Here is a 23,252-nt window from a genome sequence, read left to right as displayed (position 1 = left end):
AAATAATATGAAGACTTCTAGTTGGCATAGGTATTACTTAACAGAAAAAACGCCAGACTGAAATTTAGAAAACCAATTCTAGGTCCATTTCTGTCAATTATACTTAATTATCTACCTCTTCAGGATACAAAGGGAATATACGTTAAGTGAGGGAATTAAACAGATAAATCTAAAATGCCTCCATTTCTAATGATTTGTGTTCCAAATTATCTAATATTCTGTTTCTAAAAGGGAACATTTTATTCTTTTTATTAGGCTTTAACAGTAATTGACCCATGTGCCATTAGAAAATAAGCAATGAATCAACAACAAAAATAGCTTAATCATTCTATTTTTAATTCTTTCTAAACTAAAGCCCAAAATAAAAGTACCCAAAAGTGGCCCATTTTTGTGATTAATTTTGGTGTTGGTGTTACTAACCATTGCTCATAGGTTACATGCTCATTCTTTTTTTTTTTTTAAGATTTATTTATTTATTTTAGAGAGAGGAAGAGAGAGTGTGCAAGCAGAGGGAGGAGCAAAGGGAGGGGGGAGTCTCCCCAGTGAGAGGGAGCCCAACACAGGGTTCAGCCCCACAACCCTGAGATCATGACCTGAGCGAAAATCAAGAGTAGGACACTCAGCCAGCTGAGCCACCAGGCGCTCCTGCATGCTCATTCTTATAGTAGAAATGCATTCAAACAGATGTCAGAACAGGGGGCAACCAAACATGTAACTTGTCCTTGAAATTCTCCAGGAAGCCAAAAAAAGAAAAAGGCCAGAGAGTCTACCATACACTGATGGTAGAGTCACTGGGTGCCATGCTCTCAGATCCTTTGGGATCAGTTGAGCTACACTCATCTTCATTTAATTGGCCCTTGAATGACTGCTCTCTGCCAGTTCCATAAAGACCGGAGACTACATTTGGATCATCATCCCCCTCAAAGAAGGCATACAGGAACGTTTTTGAGATCACCTCAAAACACTCACTCCCTTCACTTGAATTAGTGGAAGAGAATTAAAGAAGGACACTGAATCAGCAAGCTTAGCCAAGCTGCTAAGTAGTATAGTTATCATATTCCATGCTCCCAGACCAAGCTACAATTAGAGAAATATAATTTATTTTTAGATGAGGCCCCCAGAACCCAGAGAGGTGAAGCAAGTTTATAAATAATTCATGATTTAAAAAAAAAAAAAGTAACTAAGGCAAGCTCAAAGACCCCTGACACCCAGAGTAGTGTTCTTGCTACAGTGTAGGGTGTGGACCAAAGAAAAAATTCTGTCTCGGCCAAAATGTCACTCCAACAAGTACCAATATCACTCAAACAAGTGCTCTCAGGGTCCTTGATTGTTTATTGCAAATCCTCAATTTTCCTGTGAAGGAGCCAATCTGTGTTACTACTCCAGCCAAGGTGACCCACCCTTTGGCAGGTTCACCAGAATCTTAAGGGTGCAGTTACAAAGGGCTTCTGTTTACAGTAGAACCATTCAAGAAATCTGGTTTTACTTTCACAAACAAATAAAACTCTTTTTGCCTAGAGAGTGTGGATTAAATATTTACTTATTTATTCATTATAAATGAGAAATAGTCAACAGAAACCTTTCTCCACTGGGTGAAGAGCAACTTTGTGCTCTACTTTTCTGGTTAGTTTGAGCCTCTATATTTGACTTCTCCCTGGAGTTGCATGAATAGGCTAATCTTCCCACATCTGACCTCCAGTTCACCTCTGAAGTTTTGGGACTATATTTACAGTGTCTGATGTGGAATTGAATCTATCTAAATACTGTCCATTATCCAGTAATGTATAGTGAGTATCTATTTGGATTCTTGCAATCCTTCTTCCAGATTAATAATTCAATCTATCTTCTGTATCACCAATATTATTTTACTGAAATGTACCCTTGTGCCCTAAACTTCTTAATAGGATATTCTGAACTCTTTACTAAGTGGCCCAAATTTCTAGGTCCATTTTCTGTCTTTTGCCTCTACCATCCATATGATCCAATAACACAATACTAAGCATTGTTATTCAAAATGTCTTCACATTTTATATTTCTATGCCTTTTATTTGAATATTTCTTTCTTTGCCTGCTATAAAACTTTTTCTGGTGGCCAATCTAAAATGATCAATCTACACTGTATTTTTTTTTACTCCTCTTCATTAGCAAAAATTAGTATCTTTTTCAAATGTATTTCCATAAGAGTTACACTTACCTTTATAAGTGTGCATGTGGCTGCTTTTTAGATAGTTTGAACTCCTTGGGAGCATGAGCTAAATCTTGTTGTCATTGACATCCTCAATGTCCTATATGGTATTTGATAAATTGAATTAATAAAATTGACCAGCTATTGTGAAGAGATCTTGTGGTTGATCTTTTTGTTTGCATATTTATTTTTGGTTGGTTTAAGATCAATACAGCTAAAGAAAATATAAATAACACTCACGAGCCTACCAAACAGATTATAATATATCATATGTGCTTCAGATTTTTTTAAATAAAATGTTACACATCAAGTTGTAATACCATCCCAAATGTCAATTCTCTCTCTAGAGGCAGTCATTCTGTGGATTTGGTGCATATGCAATTAACATTTTAATATATTTTCTAAATACATACATGTGTCAATAAGTGAAATATGTTACTTCTTCTCTATGTTTTTAAAAGCATTTATAAATGCTACTAGACTGCATGGATCCTTTTTCAACTCACTTTTCCACTTATTACCTATAAATGCCCATTCTTACAGTCTAAGTTGTTCATTTTCACACATGGTTTTCCCTCACATAAATGTATCATAATTAATTTGGTAATTCTTCAGCCATTCAGATGATTTCTAACTTTTCACTTTTACAATCAACATTTTAATGAGCATCCTTGAAAATGTCTTCTTGTGGACAGATGTAAGAATTCCTCTAGGAATTATATCTAGAAGTGGAATTCTTAGGTCATTTTCTAAGGCTTATTTGCTCTTCAAGGGAATTTTATAAACTAGCAGTATGTAACATAGTCACCACACCAGTATTTGCCTTTTTGTGTTTTTTTTTTTTATTTATGGTCAGTATTATGGCTTATTGTCCCTTCTAACTTTCCTGGCTTATAAGTAGTAACTCCATGGATATGATGCCATCAGATCCCTCCCTGAGAACAATGACTCTCTGAAGTATTGTTTATTCACTTGGTCTCAACAAGTTTTGTTTTTGTGTTTGTCTTGGTACCTCTGAAGAATTATCCTTTCCCATTTGCTGCTACTATACCTCTATTGCAGGCTAGCTATGGTTGATCATCCTATATAATCCTTATAGTTCCACTTTTGTTGAGTAGCCTGAGATCAAACATTATCAGCAGATATCCCTGGACTGAATTCTTTTTCCTCTCTACTAAAATGTGACCAGATTCTGATGCTCCCCCTCCTACCTCATTTCCAGTTCCTGCTCTGCTTGCTTTCCCCACCAAGAGTACCATGGAATACCCATCTACATTCCTGTCACACTTCTTCTGGGCCCTAACAGGTCACTAGCCATTCCCTCACTTCTCCATTCCCCTGATGTTTTCCATAGCCTTTTCCTGACCAAAATCTGGCACTCCCACAATGATTAGCTGATTCATAATCTTTTCAATGTCTGTTCTTTGGAGCCTCTGGGCCATGGCCCAGGAACAACAAGATTCCCGCTGCTGCCTCCACCCACTTTTAGTCATCAACAGCAACCATGGCTCTCAGTGTATCCAGCCTACACAGGCTCCTGACACTCATGTCCTGGCAGTTTAAACCCCTATGACTTCCAGGGGTGTTGGTCTTTTAACACCTGGATAAAAAATGTGGGTGGAGTGCACATACTGTGGTTCATCTCAGACCAGGCACTCCCTAGGGATGACAAATACCTCTAGGAGACTCCAGTTATGTGCCCCACTGACAGTCTCTAGAAGGAGTAATCTTATAGTACACATATCCTAGCTTCTTCCTCCTCTCCTTCCCCCCATCCCTACCACAGATGGTATCTGCTCCAACTTGACAAAACCACTGGGTGACCAGATACATATAATTTCTGTGGCCTGGTTTCCAAAGATATCTAGGTCATTGGTTTACTACCCTGGCTGAACATTAGAATCACCTGGGAAACCTTTTATAAATTTACCAATACCAAATACCTTTCCTAAAGATAAATGCTTAATGTTTCAATGTAGGGTAAAGTATATATATTTAATAACCTCCCTCTTCCAAGTGACTCTAAAAACACCCAGCACTGAAAATTGAGAATAGAAAACCATCTAAAACATACAGTTTACTGTCTAAATTAACATAACTTTAGGGAAATCCAGTCCAGGAAGATGAAGTTCCAGATGACTTTATTGTTTGTTTCAAGAACTATCACCCAGATCCATTTATTTGAACAGCAGACTACTCAAGTAGCTCTCCTTACACCTTCTTAGGACAATAGGTAACTTCATTAAGTTTATCAGAAGATTGTTTATTCAAGACTCTCAGCCCCTTGCCCCTTTTTGTCTACCAACCCTAAATTGTTATGGCACAAACTTATCCAATCTCAAGTTAGCTCGGCATTGAAAGACTTGCCTTAAACTAAACCTCCAAATCCTCATATAAATCTCATCCTTGCCTTCTCTCTCTTTGAGATGCTACTGTGACTGCCAACATATTATGTTATTATTATGTTAAGCAGTAAACACCACTTTCTTTTTTCAAGAAGTTACTTTGGTGGTCAAAAGGTTATCTTAGTGGTATTTCGAAGGAGTTGACAGTAGATAGGTCACTATCTGAGGCAATTTATTGTCTCTCTAATCAAAGAGACCTGGAGACTTTGGTCAGCTGAAGGTAGGTGCTAGACCTAAGACCTCATGTTGTAGAGCCAAGGATCATGGTCACAGCAGATCATGTGCAATATAAATATGCTGAGGAAGCTGATAATCAAGAGAATTGAACAAAAATACACAGAGAGAAAAAGCAATGGGAAAAAAAGTGTGGGCCCTGAGAGATGGTCTTCGCAGTATCTGGCATTCTGCTGTGTGTAAGGCCCGAGTATAGCACTTTATTTCCTCACTTGGAAATCTGGTTAAGTGCTTGTGGTATTATGGCAGGGCAGGTAACTACCCATATATCTATGTACAATGCAATACTTGAATAATTAATGCATAATAATAATTCATGAAATTACTTGAATAATAAGTTATTGTTCTAGGGTATGTAGAAATTTCTAAGGCACTTAATAAAGATTGACTTTAAGCTTTAAAATAACCATAGGAAATAAATGTATTCATCTCCAATTTACCAACAATTAAATGAATGTCCAATATTATAACTAAAGTTGAGCTTGAAAAACTTGCCCAAAGTCAGAGAGCAAGGTGAATGAGCCTGACCAAGTCCCCAGTCTCCATATTATCATCCACACCTTTGTAGGGCTGTTCATCTTACTGACTGAAGTAGGCAGGAGGTCAACTCCACAAGAGGATAGATCCAAAGTTCCAGCATGGCTTTCACAGCAGTTTGTAAAGCCATGCTATGAAGAGGAATTAATGGAGAATTATGAGGGTTAATATAACTTTATTCTTCATGGCTTAAAACATCCCCAAAGTTTCAGATCTGATGAAACTTAATAAATGGAATATTTTGGCTTTCAAAAGAAAAAAAAACAAAAAAAGGGAAAAGCTTCTTCACTATTACTTTCTCTTAATGATTACTAATGCTTTTAGCAGCTGCCTCTATAACTGCAGGAAGTATCCATTTGAAAAAAATAATTCCATTGTTTTTGAATGTCAAGGAAATCAATTTTTTTCTGTTGGGGTGTCTTTCAGTCCCAGTTAACTATACTAATACAATTAATTATATTCTTTTTAAGGAATGAATGTAATACTAAGACTTCTTTATGAATCAAAAGAAAAAAATAATGTAATTGTACTATATTTAACTCTACTGTAGTCTTTTATCCATAGTGATTATAAGTACTACAAGGCAATTATAATTAAAATGCTTTCTAGTTTTACATCTTTCAATCTTAATCTCAACAGTTTCATCATCTAGCTAGTATGATCAGCTGTGAATTTCCATTTTCAGTCTTTGAGGTTTAAAGCATAATGGTCGGCTAGAGCCATCCAAGAGCAAAGGGGAACAAAAGTTACCTCCATTTTTTTTACATTGATATTATTTCAGTAAATTACCCCCATGGAATGATTATAAAGATATTTGCTTTTCTTTTCAAACACAGCCTGGTATCATTAAAGATCTAGTAGAATCCAATGTTTCCTTAGTCTGTTTTTGTTACAAATTCTTACAGCTTTAATAGGAAAATATTGGCGCAGTCATGTGTAAACTGTGCATATTTCTGTGCTCTTTTAGAGCTTTCAGAGACTTGTTTGCTATTCAGGCTTTATCCGTTCATTCATCTACCTCAGCAAAGTCGATCATCTACCAACACTATTTATTTTTCAGTGTCTAGCCATCCTGTCTGTCCTGCCCATTTGTTCATCCATCAAACATGTTTGGGAAACAAAAACAAATAGATTGAGGTCCCTGTCTTGAAGAGTTAAAGGAAAGAAGACATGCATATGAACACCTATTTGTAGGAACATGATACATGAATTTGAGAACACAAAGGGACAGAATTCACTACAGTATTTTGGAAATACTGAGGAAGATATGCTTAATATTGACAGGATAAATTAAGAAAAATTTGTTAAGGGAATGTCAGTCAAGTTAAGTTTTTCTCCTTTTTTAGTTTCTTATCTTTTTTTACTGAAGTATAATTAGCATGTAACATTATGTTAGTTTCATGTCTACAACATAATGATTTGACACTTGTATGCATGGCAAAATGATCACCAAAATAAGTCTAGTAAACATCTATCACTATATGTAGTTACAAAATTTTATTTTTTCATGGCAAGAACTTTTGAGATATCCTCTCTTAGCAACTTTCAAGTATGCCAAACAATTTTTGAGCTACAGTCATCATGCTTTACATTACTTCCCCTCGACCTATTTTCTAGCTAGAAGTTGGAAAGAGAAATAATAACAATTAATATTTATTGAGTTCTTAAAATAAGCCAGATATGTTTGAAGACTTAACATGCACTAACTCATTTAATCATCTCCACAACTCTATGATCTAAGCGGTAGTATTGTTCCATTACCTCATTTTATCTTAAATGTGGGAAGATCGCATAGTAGTTCAACAATTAGCCTTGTGTCACTTAGCTAGGTATCACAGGAAATCAGAATGGGATTTTCCCTGCTTCATTTTGACCAATAAGGGGCCAATAAGATAAATATTAGTTACCAAAGTATAAAACAAACCCCTTCCTATCAAATTTTTTTTTTTTTTTTTACATGAAACGATACCTGGGCTATGGGATCTCTTGGACAGAGCAAAAATAAAAACACCGAAAGAGAAGGTGTGATCATGGGATTTCAGAGAATTTTCTATGGAAATACATTGTTATGCTCTAAATCTTTATCCCATCCATTTGGTGTAGGGAAGCTGTGAGCTTCTTACTGCAAATGTAGGGGGAGGGATTTCAAGACAATAACTAAAAAAGCTTTGGAATGTGTTCTAAAAAATTGGGCATTACAAAGCACTGTGCTTGTCTCTTTCCTGAGAAAGCTTTATTAGGCTGTAAACTAGGAATGCTAAAGAACAAAAACAGGCCTGGCTTTGGGGGTAAAGCCTGGACAGGGCTTCTGCACTATGATCCACTACTGCCCAATGGCTAAGGGATGCTTGACTTTTTCCAAGAGTCAGATAAGGGTCACATGAAAGAAAGCCCAGCAAAGAGTCTGTCCAAAGGGCCCTGTCCAAAAAGTGTTGCCTGGAGGAGGGAAAGGCAAGAAACTCTATGTATAACCCTGGATAACCACATGCCAAAGAAAGAATTACCTGGAATAAAGATGTCCAGGGCATTTAAGAGAGTGATCCAGCAAAGAATTTCCACAGAACTCACAAAAACTTCATCAAAAGAAAGATTTGAATCTTATCATTCATATCCATAGAGCAGAAAACCATCCCATCAAGTAAAAAGTGTCCTACTTGTCATCTTTCCTTTTTTTCTTGCTTAGACTCTGATAGGAAAAGAAACCTATAAACAGCTAGGGAGTAAGTGAAAAAGCCAGAGCAGAAGGATCTTGTCACCCTTGGCTCATCCCCTTCCCCACTGTAGGTTTCCAGCCTCAAGTATCCCAGAACTTGGCCAGGAAAGCCATCAGCTGCTGTATCAGGTGCAGGAATTTCTCATATCTTGGACAGGCAGACATAATGTCCAAGTTGAAAGTAACCATAAAACTATAGCTGAAGAATTGAAGCCACAGGGGCTATGTATGTTCATCCAGGACCTGGGAAGACTTACCTCACTGATGAAAATTTACAGAATAGTGGGAGACACACATACAGTTTATTTCATTGATGTCAAAGGTTCAACAAGCAAGGGATACTAGTAAAAGTTAGAGTCATTGTTCCCAACTGTCCTGGTCCCTGGGAAAGAGACTGATCTCCAGATGTTTGTAAGGGCAATATCAAATGGCAACTCTGGATGAATTTCCATGTTTCTCTAAATCTGACTTTTCTGCCTAAAAATCCTGTTTCTTGGAGAAGGAATACTGAACCCCAAACTAGGTAGGATCAGAGCAATTTCAGTCAAGCCTCTTGTACATCTTGGTAATTCACTTAACATCTTATCTGCAAAATAGAACAAAAATCTGTCTTCCCTACCTTAACCCTATGCCTAACTTATAGGGTTAGCTTGAAAAGCAAATGACAAAATTTGGTAGGGTAGTTTACACAATGCAATGATGTGTGTGTGTGTATACCCATATGGATAAAGCTTAAAAGAGAATTTGAAATAAAAATAAAAGGTAGAACAACATGCATAGTATAAAATTTTGTACAAATTAAAATACCCACCTGACACAAAAGACCACTATCTGTGTATTGTTCATGGAGAGATATGTGCATATACAGTAAGTGGGCATACATTCAAGGTACATGTGTGAAAGTGCATGAGGAAAATGGTCATAGAGGACTTAATTTTGGACAGAGGGTGTTCATTCCTTTTTTATAAAAAATGACAAAATGTTAACAGTTATTAATACCAGGCTGTGAGAACTCAGAAATTTATGTTTTCCTTTGTCCTTTTGTTGCATTTTTTGGAAACTTTTTTTTTAATAAAATCCAGAATCAGAGAAATACACATGAAGAATGAATTAAGAAACAGATGTGACAGTGGTGGACAAATTGTAAAAAGCTTTAAAAACCTAAGGTACTGTTCCAAATATATTGTAACTTAAACATTTTTATTTTTTATGTAAGTACAGTTGGCATACAATATTATATTAGTTTCAGGTGCACAATATAGTGATCTGATAATGCTATATGTACACAGTGCTCACCATAATAATTATAGTTACCATCTGTCATCATGCAATGTTATTACAATATTATTGACTATATTCCTTATGCTGTGCTTTTCATTTCCCTATCATAAGTTTTAATTTTGATATTTAAACCATGTCTAAGGCCCTTTTTCCATTCTATTATAAAAAATAACAAATATTAGGAAAACTCCTGAAATATATGCTTGAGAGACTAGTTGACAACTTCTGAGTGAAAAGTATTTTAATTGCAAAAGCTAATATATCCTCTGTGAGTTAGTTACATCTGGGCATCTGTGCCATGCAAATATTAGTCCAAATGTCTAATCGTGGGCCTCTATTTTTGAACACCCTCTTCTGAGCTCAAATCATTAAAGAACTTTCATACTAAAAAAAAAAAAAAAAAAAAAAAAAAAAAAAAAAAAAAAAAAAAGAACTTTCATACTTTATAATGAAATAGCATGCCCTTTCTTCTGTATTAAGAGTAATCAAGATTTGTGGAAGATTCATAAAACATAAAACTAATATGTGCCATGCAAATATTAGTCCAAATGTCTAAGCGTGGGCCTCTATTTTTGAAAACCCTCTTCTGAGCTCAAATCATTAAAGAAATTTCAAATTTTATAATTAAATAGCATGCCCTTTCTTCTATTTTAAGAATAATCAAGATTTGTGGAAGATTCATAAAACAAAGTTGTAAAAAATTAAAACAACCCATAATTCACTTTCCAGGGATACTAATTTCCTTCAAGTATTTTTCTATAAATATACAGTTGATATTATTGTTTCAGATATGCTTATGTGTTTTGTTCTTACCTCAGCTCTGACACCTGTCATTCAAATTCCGTGAAAGCATGCTTTTGCTATGGGTATTCCAGTGTAGGTTGACATCATTTATCTTATATTTTTCTCTTGATGAACATTCATATTATTTTCAATTTCTTAATATTAGGTTTAACATCCCAATGAATGTTCTTAGTTAGAAATATTTCTGCTTGTTACTGACTACTTTTCCTTAGAATAAGCTCCTAAATGTATTATTATTAAAGAAATGTAAAACCTAAGATATTAGAAATATCTGAAAAATTGTTCTCCCCAAAACTACAGTCCAGGTCCACAATCCCTTATCCATAGAGTTATATATGTTTTGGAACTTAGAAATTTGGGGATTTTAGAATGGTAATAGGTTACATTAACCATGTAGTGGGTAACATCCTTCTTTAGGTATAGAGAAATGCATGCAATCAAACATATTACTATCTCTGTAGCAAAATGCATTTATTCTCATTAGGTAGAATAAATAAAAACAATAAGTATCCTCCTATCAGTTCAATTCCGTTTTGCTACCAAAAAGCTATGAAAAATTTTTAAACGTTGGAAGTGTAGATAAGGGACTATAGATCCATGCCAACTCGCACTCCTTTTCAGTGTGGATAGGCATAGTAATTCATAGACTTTTCAGCCACTATTAGTTTCAAATTTACAACTTGATAAGCAAAAGTAGAATATTTTAAGGATTTCGACACTTTTTAATATGCATTCATTTGCATTATCTTTCTTTTGGTCTACCTATTATGTCTTTTGGTCTTTTACTGTTGAAGCATCCATTTTATTAGTTTACAAGAATTCTTTATATTAAAGATAATAATACTTTATATGTAATATATGTTGAAATTTTTCACAGTTGATTGCTCATATATGATTTCAATATTTACAAGTATGTAATTAATTCTACTAATCTCTTACTTTGTAATTTAGTTGCTTTTATGTTTCTGAAATTCCTTCCCACTTCTAGATCAAAAAATGACTTTTATTTTTCCTTGTTCCCCTCATGGCTATCTATTTTATTTTTAACTTTGATTCTGCTGGGGGACGCCTGGATGGCTCAGTGGTTGAGCATCTGCCTTTGGCTCAGGGAGTGATCCCGGTCCCGATATCGAGTCCCACATTGGGCTCCCTGCATGGAGCCTGTTTCTCCCTGTGCCTATGTCTCTGCCTCTCTCTCTCTCTGTGTCTCTCATAAATAAATAAATAAAATAAAATCTTAAAAAAAGAACAACAACTTTGATTCTGTTGGAATTTTATTTGTTATATGTTTAAAAACTGGGAGAGATTTAAAATTTTTATTTTTGGTATTAAAAATGGAGTTATTTCAAAGGACCTTTACAATCTAATCTTAGGCTGTCTTGGCATGTGTGTAAACCAAAGCCCCCAGGTGTTTGATTTTTAATCGGTTTAATGGAAAAAGAATGTTCAAAAACAAAACCTGAATGCACAGATGTAAGATATTTGCAAATGTAAAATTCTTACAATTTGGTATCATTTATGAATATTTGTATTATCAATTCAAATTACACTTTATGTTTTCCATGGATTTGATTCAGCTAAGTCTGGATAATAATAAAAATTCCAGCTCCACACAAAATATCAAAAATAAATCTAAATCTTTTTTTTTTCCAACTCCTACTCTCAGTTTGCTCTAATTTTTGTTTTCTATTATTATTAATATCACCTGACTTAGGTTGAGTTTTCCCAGAAATAGTCTCTGAATCAAAGATATGAGTACAAGCACCATATTCGAGAGGTGATTCCAGGAAGAACTGCAAGGGAAGTGAGGTAGGGAAACAGTAAAGGAAAGGAAGCCAGTGAAGGATGTGTTCTGGAGCATATTACTGCCATAGCCAGTTGAGGCTCAGTTCTACTGGAGACATCTCACAGAATGGAGAACATACCTGAGTTTTCTTACAACCAAGACCTAATTTTGCTCTTTTTTCCTTTCCTTCACCACATCCTACTTTGGGTGTGTAGTACCATTTTCTAAGCAATTGCAGTAATTATCTCAGTAATATCTCCTCTTCCAGGGGTTCAGGGTCTCCCTACTTCATACAATTATTTTTCATGCTCCAATCTACTCTTTTAAATGGACGACTGCCATGAGCAAGAGCTTCAATAGTTGACCATTCTCTGTAAATAGAATATAAACCTTGAGATTCAAAGGCATCTAAAAATTGCTGTCATCTCTCCTTTTAGCTATATGTTACTGCTTCTCAAAACATATGGCCCCCAAAAAACTGGGCTCCTTTCTATTTTCAAAGTATGCTCCATTTTTTCTAAAAATGTACATCTTATCATATTCTTTTATCTCCCTAGAATGCTCTTCTCTCTCTCACATATCACTGTACTGAAATCCTACCGACCCTACACAGTTCAGCTCAAATATTTCCTCTTTCATGAAGGTCTCTGTCTCTCCTAAGCTAGAAATAATATGGTCCTTTGGAATTTCTTAAAGTACAAGTCATCTTTTACCTTGAACTCTGTTTGATTTTATGACTTCTAGGTTGTCCTTTTTGGAGACAGGGTCTATTATTTATTCTTTCATTCTCCATTAAATCAAGGAAGTCCCTTGCACATAATAGACACATAAGAGATATGTATTATTATGAATCTTGCTAAAGACAAAGAACTCAGAAACAACAAGAATTGTTTTCAGATATTGTCAGAGATATCCAGCCAATGGACTTAACTTTTTTCTTTTGTCATAGAGGATGATGAAAACAAATTGATGGAGGTTACAGGGGCCATGGAGATTGAAAAAGAGGCCTTCCATAAGTTTTTTGGCTGAATAAGCTGAATACTTGTTACATTTTATTTATTGATGGATTTATTGGCTCCTTCAATTAATTAGTCAATTGATAGTATCGATATATGTCAAGCACTGTTCTAGTTTCTGGGTAGATAGTGGCAAACAAAATATCTGATTCCTACCTTTGGGGAGCTTGTAACTTAGTAAAGGAGAAACAAAAAAATAAACACAAGCATATACATTGTGGTCAGTGCCACTAAGAGAAATGGCAGTGTGACATGCAATATATTATCACGGGGGTTTTTGTATTAGGAAGGCAACAAAATTCCACCTGAAAAACTAACATTTAAGTTGGCAATTGAGGAATGAATGGGGGAGAATTTCAAAGAGAGAAAGAGTATTATGGGGGAAGCATCTGAGATCTGGACAAATTTAAGAAAGTAAAAAATGTCCTGTAAAATTGAATAATAAGTAGGAAAAAATTTGTGAAAGATAAGGCTGAGTTTGGCATTGGCTAGATCATGAATTACCTTGTAGAATAATCAAGGATTTTGTGTTTTCTCTCAATTACGGTGGGAAATCATTGAAGAATATTAAGCTGAGGAATGACATGATCATATTTACATTATTTTAATAATGTTAGCCGTTGTGTGGAGAACAAACTGGAGGTAGACAATCATGAAAACTGGAGACCAGAAAGAAGACTATTGCAATTTACCAAGTGAAAGATGATGATGATTTTCTCTAGAGTGGTGGCCTGGACTGAAGAGAAAAGGGTGAATTAGAGATATATTTTTAATTTAAAATAGACAAAGATGAGTGATTAGCTGTTGGTTATGAAGAAAACTAGATCTCAAGAATAATTTTAATTTTTTTTGGTTGAGTAACTGGGTGGGTATCGGTGTATTTAATGACATGCAGAAGATGAGAGAAGTCAGATGAGACTGAGAGGAGAGACTTGAGATAAAGAGACACTTCCTCTTATCTCTGGTATTCCAAAAACAATTTGGTCAGATCTACCCAGTGGCTCTGTCTTTGTTGTCTCAAGTTTCTCCAATTTGCCTTCTGAGTATAAAACTATTTGTTCAAAGTCCATCCCTGACCCTTTGTTGAATTTCCACTGTGTTTAGACCCATCTTCAGACTCTATAGGCCTGCTGGATTCAGATTCAGATCCTTTGCTTATTTTGACATATAGGCTAGAAGTAAACAATATCCTCTTCTATGGAAATCTGAGCATATCATTAATGAAATGGAAAGTAAAAGCAAAGCAACTTCTAACATCTTGTGCAGTTGAATGATACTGATATTTTCAACTTTGAACTTTGAGAAATTTTGTATATGTTTTCTTCATCCTCAGGAATGTCTTTCTGCTCACATCTTTGCTGGACTTTCATGAGGATATATTGGTTGGAAGCATGGCATATTTGAAGTTAAAGTTTTTCAAACTTTCAAAGCTGCAGTATCGTTTTTTTTTTTTTTTTAATGCATTATATGTAAATAAAATCCAAGAGCTCTGCCTGAAGTGGTAACAGGGATTCTAAAATTCAGGGATTGTACAGCACCTATAAAGATTTTACAGATGGCAGTTCAATGATACTTTTAAGGAAATCAGTGAGGAAGAGCTCAAAACTCAACCTTGGTAAGGTCATTTGCCCCAGGGAAAAGCGTTGTCTACAAAAGTGTTGTTTTCATGCTAGTTCACTCACCAGATCACTGTATGCTTGTATGCTCACATGTCATTTTTCAATCTAGGCCTGGAGGTCTTCAGCTGAATTAGGGATCTGCCCTAGAGGATTTTAAAAGGTTCTCTCACCCTAGAACATCTTTTGAATTTAACTATGCAAGTTTGTCTCTGATTCATGATCATGGTACCCTCTTCAACTTTCCTTTTGAAGTGTAAGTCAGTGTGTGGTTGTAAGGGGAAGAGGAGGGAGTGGGAAATTTGGATACTCATGGGAGTAGGAGGCTGTGTGATTTGGCTCACCACATAAGAAAGCTAGGCACTGAAATCTCATTCACTGACTTAGTTCCAGGCTTACTGTGGGACTGAGGATAAGGCAAATCCTTGGGTTTTGATCTGTTTCATTATCAGTAAAATTTGAGAAGTTTTGATCTACATTCATGGGAAAAAGAACTGAGATTATGGGTAAATACATAATTTGTCCTCATTGTTCTGTCTTTAGAATGTCAGATGAGAAGCCCTCCTAAGAAGAATGTCACTGTAGAGAAATGAATAAATGAAAAACTTTATCCCTGGGCCTTAATATTTTCAAGGCTTGTCAAAAAGCCTTAGTATTATGGCATAATTTTCCAAGGAAAGGGATATAGATTTTGCCAATTAAATGAGGAAGCAAATGTAATACAAGGATAAACTCCTGTTTTCATCTGTTCTTTTCTATTATCCTACAATAAGACAGAAGCAGATCCCTAGAGAATTTCAAATTTTGTGCAATAGAATCTGAGGTCTGGCAGTCTTTCCACTGGAGAGTGTGGAAGTTAGTTGGTCTTATTTTCTTGTGGGTATATGCGGAACGAAGTGAGGGGGAAAAATAGAGGAAAGAAACATTCAATAGAAACTCTTTCATATATCCCCACATTTGAGAATCATTTTGGTTAAATTTATCTCTCGAAGTGCAACAATACCTCTAGAAAGTTAAGTATATTGCTTTAATAAAATTGTTTCCCTTCTAGTTAAAGTTTCAATACCAACAGTATCAAATGAGTTTGTGGAAAAAGAAGAGGGACCGATTAGTTTGAAATATCTAGTCCCTGGGTGTGGGTGAGCAAGTTGTCTTTGGTTTGCTAAAAGCTGTTCTGGAGGTGAGTGAGATCTTGGCTCTTCCACTTTGCAGTATAACCCAAAGCCCTTATATAGGGAACACCCAGGATTCCAGACCAGGTGAGGAAACATCTATCATCTTACATGTGTGGAAGGGCTTTTAGAATGATGAAGAGCTACAAAAATTAAAGTGATGTTATTTCTTGAAAACCTGTGATTAGGGATCCCTGGGTGGCGCAGTGGTTTGGCGCCTGCCTTTGGGCCAGGGCGCGATCCTGGAGACCCGGGATCGAATCCCACGTCGGGCTCCCGGTGCATGGAGCCTGCTTCTCCCTCTGCCTGTGTCTCTGCCTCTCTCTCTCTCTCTCTGTGACTAACAAAAAAAAAAAAAAAAAAGAAAATCTGTGATTATTATTATCTATGAAATGAGCATGCATCAAAAGGAATGCTTCTGCCTCCTTAGAAGACTGGCTTCAGTCAATGAAATATTTTTAAAGAGGGGGACTCTTTATCTTTTGAGAGAACACTTGACGTCAGGAAACATCTTTGCCACGCCACCAGAAGTTGTGTCCAGGAAATAGGTTAAGGAAGGCTTTTTTTTTTTTTTGGTAAAAATTCAGTTTCGATTATAAAATAATATGCAAAATATCTCTGCAAATCCTTCCCAAAGCATTGGTGTCAAAAATGGGATCAGCATGTGGCATCCCAGGGTGTCTCCTTTGAAGGAAGTTGACTATACAATTTCTTTTGTGTTTATTTTAACAAATCAACGTATGATTATAGTTTGTGGGGTAGAGCCTGTGGTCTGGCTGTCGCTCAGATACCAAATATTAAGTTAGTGGTCCATGTTTTCTGTGGATATATTAAGATTGAAGTGGGGAGAAAAATGGAGATGTTTTATACAACTTGCATCATCAAGTAAGAGGAAGGAGTTGTCTAAAAAGTTTTTAAGCATATATGTATATATTTTTACCATACCTTAAAAATAATTATTAAGAGTTTGGAAGTGGTTTGAAGATAATGCTAATTTTTAATTATAAATTATCCCATCCTCCAAAAGTAAATCAATCCAAGTCACTTTACTGCTTACATTCTGACTTCCTCCAAATACACAGTGCTAAAGGAGTAAGATTCAGTAGAAAAGAAGATTTAAGATATGTCTTATTATTTATTAAAGTTTTTTTCCCCCTTGAGACACTTCACCACTGCGTGTCTTATCTTCTCCATTTATCAAGTGGGGTAGGAAAGTAGGGTAGCTGTCCCTACTTGTTTTCCCTTAATCCTGGATTTTCTTCATGATTCTTTCCTATGGGTAAAGACAGGACAGAAGGAGAATACACATGCTGGACAGGCTGAGTAGGAGATTCCCCAGGGAGCTGGGGCATATGGATCAACTCTGCGGTGCCTGGAATCATTACTAAGCTATGGGTTGTCTCAAAAACAATAACTCCAGTCTCCTGCTCTACTGGATGAGGCTGACTGATATTTCTAGGCAAAATCAACAAGCTCTCTGTAAGCTGAGACTTTTAATGACCCCCAGGGAGCTTGGAAATTTGCTTGGGAACCAAAGTTTAACTTTCTCCCAGAAATAGATGTGGGGAGAGGGAAAGTAATGCTTTAGGGGACTATGAGAAATGTGATGACATTGTATTTTTAAAATGAAAAGATCAGAGCATACGGAGAGCTGAAAGGAATTTCAGGGGTCTCATTCTACACCTTCCTTCACTGATGGGGGTAAAAGAGGCCCAGGATATAACAACTAGAACAAGGGAGAGCCAGAACGAGATGGGGGTGGGGTGGGATATGTGTGTTAATTCTGATTTCCCGTGCAGGGTTATTTTATGTGCATGTCTCTTTTGAAATAAAAATTCATTCATTTTGTTCACTCATGCAAATAGCATTTTCTAAAACACAGACATGGTGTTGAGATCTAGTAAATCTCTTTCCTCCCAAGAGACTAAGAGGATGATGATCATGAGATATCTCTTTGAGTAAGTTTCCATTTGGGCAATCTGAATATGGTCAGCTACTGCAAATAAAAGATAATCTGGAAGTGAGCACAGCAGGAGTGGGCTGGAGATGGAACAGCATGGTTCAAGAAACCACAGGCAGGCACCCAGCCAGTGAGGAGGAACAGGTGGTCAGGTAATCAGGAAGCTGGAATCTATTTTCAGGGGCATTAAAATGAGTAGTGAAGTCAGAATCTAAAGTATTGAGGCATGATGAGTGACAAGTTCTCCAGTGGGGGCACATTGTTGATTTTATAAGGGTACTGCCAATGTTTTTGAAAGAATTCCTTAAAATCACTGTGATAAGCAAAATAATCAATTTTAAAGATATGGTTTTGGTATTTTAGCTTTGATAATTTTATTTTCATTACCAAGGGTTTTTTTGTTTGTTTTGTTTGTTTTTTAGAGTTTGAAAGTTTTTGTGGAGAACATTTTGCTTTTTTTCTTTTAATATTTTATTTTATTTATTCATGAGAGATGCACAGAGAGAGCGAGAGAGAGAGAGAGAGAGTGAGGCAGAGACACAGGCAGAGGGAGAAGCAGCCTCCCTGCAGGGAGCCCTATGAGGGACTGGATCCCAGGACCCCGGGATCACATCCTGAGCCAAAGGCCGATGCTCAACCACTGAGCCACCAGGCGTCCTATCACACCTTTCTTTATTCAAAAATAAAGCTAAACTATTTTTCTTTCTTTCCAAACTTTTTCTCATATATACATGTGAGAAAATACATACATATACATATATACATATGCAGTTTTATATGTATATGCAATTTTCTTTTTAGCTAATTTTCTTTTACTCCATAGTCGATAGTAAATCAGATGGGTTATTAATTTCCATGTCTACAAATGAGATTTTGGTAAATGACGAGGCATTGATTTTTAGATACTCTTCAAATTAATATATTTATATATATTATATATATCATATATCTATATGAGATATCATTTTATTACCTCAAAAGCAATTTATCCTAGAAGTGCCAAGGCAAGGCTGTTCATGAGATGCTGGGATTTCTGGGGCTAAGATGGGTAAGGACGATATATCTTCTTGAGACATGGAGAGACCTTATCTTAGGCAGGTTGGATGGGCTGCTAGTACCTATCAGACACTAGAGAGCAGAACAGAAAAGGCTCACAGTGCCAGTGGAGGCACATTTAGTTGCTCTCCAGAGAAGTGGGGATGCTAGCGTGCAAGGTACCATCTGACAATTTATGATGCAGACAGTGTTAGAAATGTCCTAAAAGAAGAAAATGGTGGTGTTGGCAAAATGGACTCGAATAATGAGAGAGGTAGGCACCTAGCTCTAGAATTAGGAGCTCTTAATGCTGAGGCTTTACTGCCCTAATATCTGGCTCTTTTTATTTCCCTGTAATCCCAGCAGAAGATGATCTGGAGGCTACCAGAAGGTTGGAGAAGTTGGCTAGAACAAAGCCTCTGTTGGTAGGTGCTAAAAAGAATTCATGTCTTGAAACTCTAATAGGAGAAGAAAGGGATCATGAGGAAAGTGGGCCTTTGGACTCAGATTCAAATCCTGCCTCCTTAACTTATTTCCTCTGTGGACGTTTTTTTAAAAACAAACCAATGGGGGATCCCTGGGTGGCGCAGCGGTTTGGCGCCTGCCTTTGGCCCAGGGCGCGATCCTGGAGACCCGGGATCGAATCCCACGTCGGGCTCCCGGTGCATGGAGCCTGCTTCTCCCTCTGCCTATGTCTCTGCCTCTCTCTGTCTCTCTCTCTCTGTGACTATCATAAATAAATAAAAATTAAAAAAAAAAAAAAACCAATGAAAACAACAAAAAGCCAATTTTTTCTACCCAAATTTCTTTATTTGTACAATTCATAGAGCATTATACCTTCATTTTCTTCCTGTCTTCTAACCCCAAGGATCAAATAAAACCATTAAATGTACCCAGCTAAGAATCCTCAACTGGTATTAGTTGAACCTGAACAAAGATGAAAGTCTAATGCTATAAGGGAATTTAGGTCAACTTTCTATTAGCCAAGTAAAATCTCTATGTTTCTTCCAGATTATTCTGTATGCAGCTTTCCATCTAGTTCCCCAGCAAAATGTGGAAACTATGGCAGCCTATGTCTTTGCTGGAAATGGGTACAAGATATGATTCAATGTGAACTGGTCTTCTCCAAACTTCCCCCACAAAGCTGAGGCCAGAGAGATGGGGAAACCAAGAGCTCTGCTGTAGCCAGATGGCCTAGGATGGGCCTCAGGGCAGAGCGTCTGCTTGGAGGGCACCAAGAGCAAGGCAGAGCAGATCCAGAAGGAAAGTCCTGACAACTGATCAGAAGCACTTTGGTGGACCAGAATGAGGGACACAGAATCAGCAAACAACAGATAAAATTCAGCCAGATGACCGTAGCAAAGTAGCCATGATCGGGGATGACAATAAAACGAGACAGAGAATGCCACAGTGGAGAAATGAAGCTCCCTCCCCAGGATTCCGCCAAGAATGAAGTGCTGGTTCAGGCAGGTTCCTAGCATTAGTGATGTCTGACAGCTGGAAACAGGGAGTTAGTTTGGGATGAATCTCAGTTACAGAGAGCAGGGGCAAGGTAGGGCCCCAGTTCAGGGGAACAGGGGGGGATCATTATTTTACTTAGATAAGTAGAATGTTGGAGGTGAGCCCTGTTTTCCTCATCTGGCTTGCTGCAGGTGCTTCTAGAGTAGTGCTCCACAAGTTCTCTAGCTGAGTATAGGCAGATGGGTTGGATTTGAGGGTGTGGGTGGCAAAAGTAATAAAAAGACCATTTACTGCATATTAAAACCCACAGTCTCCAAACCTGCTTTTCAGCGATGAAGGTAATATTTGGGTATTTATTGCTTCCATTTCAGCATCTACTCAAGTGGTTCTAAAATTGAAGTTGGAAAAAAATAAATAAAATTGAAGTTGGAGAATTGATTAGTCATCAACCTTAATATCCCAGCAGGAGAAGACATGGGTTAAGTTTCTAAACTAGATTTCAAGGGCACAGCAGGCCAGTAGGAGAAAGTCAAGTCGGGCTGACTTTTTCTGTGGGAGAAAACATGCTTGCATTACTGCATGACTGGGCCCAGACTTAATCTCAAGAGCTTGCAGCAGGGCAGAGCCCAAAATGTGGGATCGGGGAGTCCCTGCTATGGAGAGGGAGATGGCAGGGGGGCTCAAAGATAGACAGGACACGAGTGTAATTTCAGAATAACAGATCACCCATATATACAGAGTAATATCTCCAAGAATTTCTCATAAGCAAATTTTTCTTTGTGTTTCTGCACAGTGATCCAGCATCTCTTCCATAGGAATGAATTAAGGCCTATTTACTCTCCCCATCATGACTGTTGCTACATGCATTGTGTCACCTGTCAAGTTGAGTTCAGGGTCATATTCAGTCTCAGTCTAGTACATACATTTTTCTACACACACACACACACACACACACACACACACACATTGTCCACATTTATTTTGCAAAAAAAAAAATTGTATGAGTCTGTGATTCTAGCTGAATGAGGAACATAAAACAAAGTTGGTGACTAAAGAAAAAATATGCTTTGTACAAGTTTAATTGAAGCAGAGTTTTGACAGGAGCTATGAAGATATTTGAAGATTAAGGAAAGGCAGTAAATAGGCTTCAACCCTGGCCCTGTAACTTCTAAACGGGCAGCCTTCGGCAAATCATTCCTTTTTTGTAAGTCTCATTTTTCTCACTGGTAAAATTACAATACTAATGTCTTACTCAAAAAGAGCCTTGAAACTAAAATGACTAAATGTTTGTGAAAAGAATTGGCATAACACCCAGCACATAGGATATACTTGAGCCTCTTGAATTCATTCTGGATTGTGTTTTTAGCTTAAATTTTTTAAAGAATAATTATCATTCTTGTTTCGCTTTTTTTCTCGTTCAACTAAAATGCGAGTCTCCCAAGGAATGAATTTAGAATGCCTGCATGACAGGAGTGCAGGGACTGAGTGTTTTGTTTGATTTGGAATTGTAGAGCTCAATTAGGAATTAAGGTAAGCACAGGGACAGAGCTATTAAGGAAATTGGAAGGGAACAGACAGTCCTGGAATGTGGCAACTCCTGTTTGATTTTAAATGTAAGTTAAATATTAATTTTTCTAAAAAAAAAACCACCCTCTTTCTCCATGGAGGCCTTTTTTTTTCTGATGCTGATATATTGTTGGTCCCTTGCCTCTCACAGTAACTTACTTGGAGGGAAAAAAAAATCTTCAGATGATCCTATTTGTGTAAGAAAAAAAATCTTCCAAACAGCCCTCTTGTCGCCAGCATCAACAGCAGCTGAACAGGGTTGGGTTGTTGCATAGTGAGAATAATTCCTTTCATTTTAAAGGAATCAAAGATGTTTGGGGCAAGCAAGGGCCCTGGTAACACAAGATCAAAATAAGCAAATATTAGATTTGCTTATAGAAATTGTTGATCAAGTGTCCTGCTGAAGTCTGAGCATACTTTTTATTGTTCCGTAAAGATTTTGAAGGAATGAAAGAAATCAACTTTGAAAAACTATGCTGATTTGGAGAAAATAAGAATTCTTTCCTGCTGGAGGTTCCCTAAAGCAAGTGGGTATGGTGATGCCTTCGACTTGCAAACAGAAGTCAAAAGGAAATTCAAGCTTCTGTCGAGATTTATTCCAAATATAATAAAAAAAGGAAGTGATTGAATCCCTTTAAAACTTTTGGATGGATTCTCTTGTGCTTGGGCTGTTCTCTGAATTTGTAAGGAATGGGGAACAAAAGCGAAATCGCACTCTCCCAGTTCATACCCATCTTAGCAGAAACTCCAACATCTGCCACTCCCAATAGCTCCCTTTACCATATTATCTTTTTTTTTCTCACTTTCATGCATTTTTGTTTCTTTTCCCTTTTTAAAAAATTCACAGAGCTATTATCATGCAATGCTCCATGACATGCAGCATGCATATTTTACATTTCAGTATTTAAAATGAATTGTGCTACTCCTGCCACTGCCTATCTATGTGACCTGTGGGCCTAAACTTCCTACTGAGGATATAAGAAAAATTAATAAGATTTGCAGTTATGTTCTATCCCAGGGTTTCTCAACTTGGGCACTGTTGCTACTTGAGGCTGGACAATTCTTTGTTGTAGGAGGCTCTCCCATTTTTTATGGGATGGTTAGCACCATGCCCAGCCTCTACCCATTAGATGCCAATAATACAACTGTAATCCTCTAGGTGTGACAACCAATAAGGTCTCCTGGTGGTGGTGGTGGGAACATCACTAACTATAACAGTGGTTCTTAAACTTTGGAGAATATAGAACCCTGGGGAAACTTGGTAGAGAAGTTTCTACAGACTGGGTAGATTCTACTTCAAGAAGCCAGGGTCTCTGTGTCTTTTTTTTTTTTTTTAATTTATGATAGTCACAGAGAGAGAGAGAGAGAGAGAGAGAGAGAGGCAGAGACACAGGCAGAGGGAGAAGCAGGCTCCATGCACCGGGAGCCCGACGTGGGATTCGATCCCGGGTCTCCAGGATTGCGCCCTGGGCCAAAGGCAG

At 37.0% G+C, this 23,252-nt stretch overlaps 1 long non-coding RNA gene across 1 annotated transcript in view; it reads left to right on the top strand.

Moving 5' to 3' along the window:
• The window catches only part of LOC144302229 (uncharacterized), a 39,652-nt gene extending 18,990 nt beyond the window's left edge, over positions 1–20,662 (top strand). The window contains exons 2-3 of the long non-coding RNA XR_013369070.1: positions 19,111–19,169; positions 19,756–20,662. This is a non-coding gene — a long non-coding RNA (uncharacterized LOC144302229). The remainder of the gene's footprint in view (positions 1–19,110; positions 19,170–19,755) is intronic.
• Positions 20,663–23,252: the final 2,590 nt, after the last annotated feature.

Source organism: Canis aureus, chromosome 31, assembly GCF_053574225.1.
Source record: "Canis aureus isolate CA01 chromosome 31, VMU_Caureus_v.1.0, whole genome shotgun sequence".
Lineage (NCBI taxonomy): Eukaryota > Metazoa > Chordata > Mammalia > Carnivora > Canidae > Canis > Canis aureus.
The sequence above is the reverse complement of the archived record's forward strand: the minus strand, read 5'-3'. Positions and strand labels throughout refer to the sequence as shown.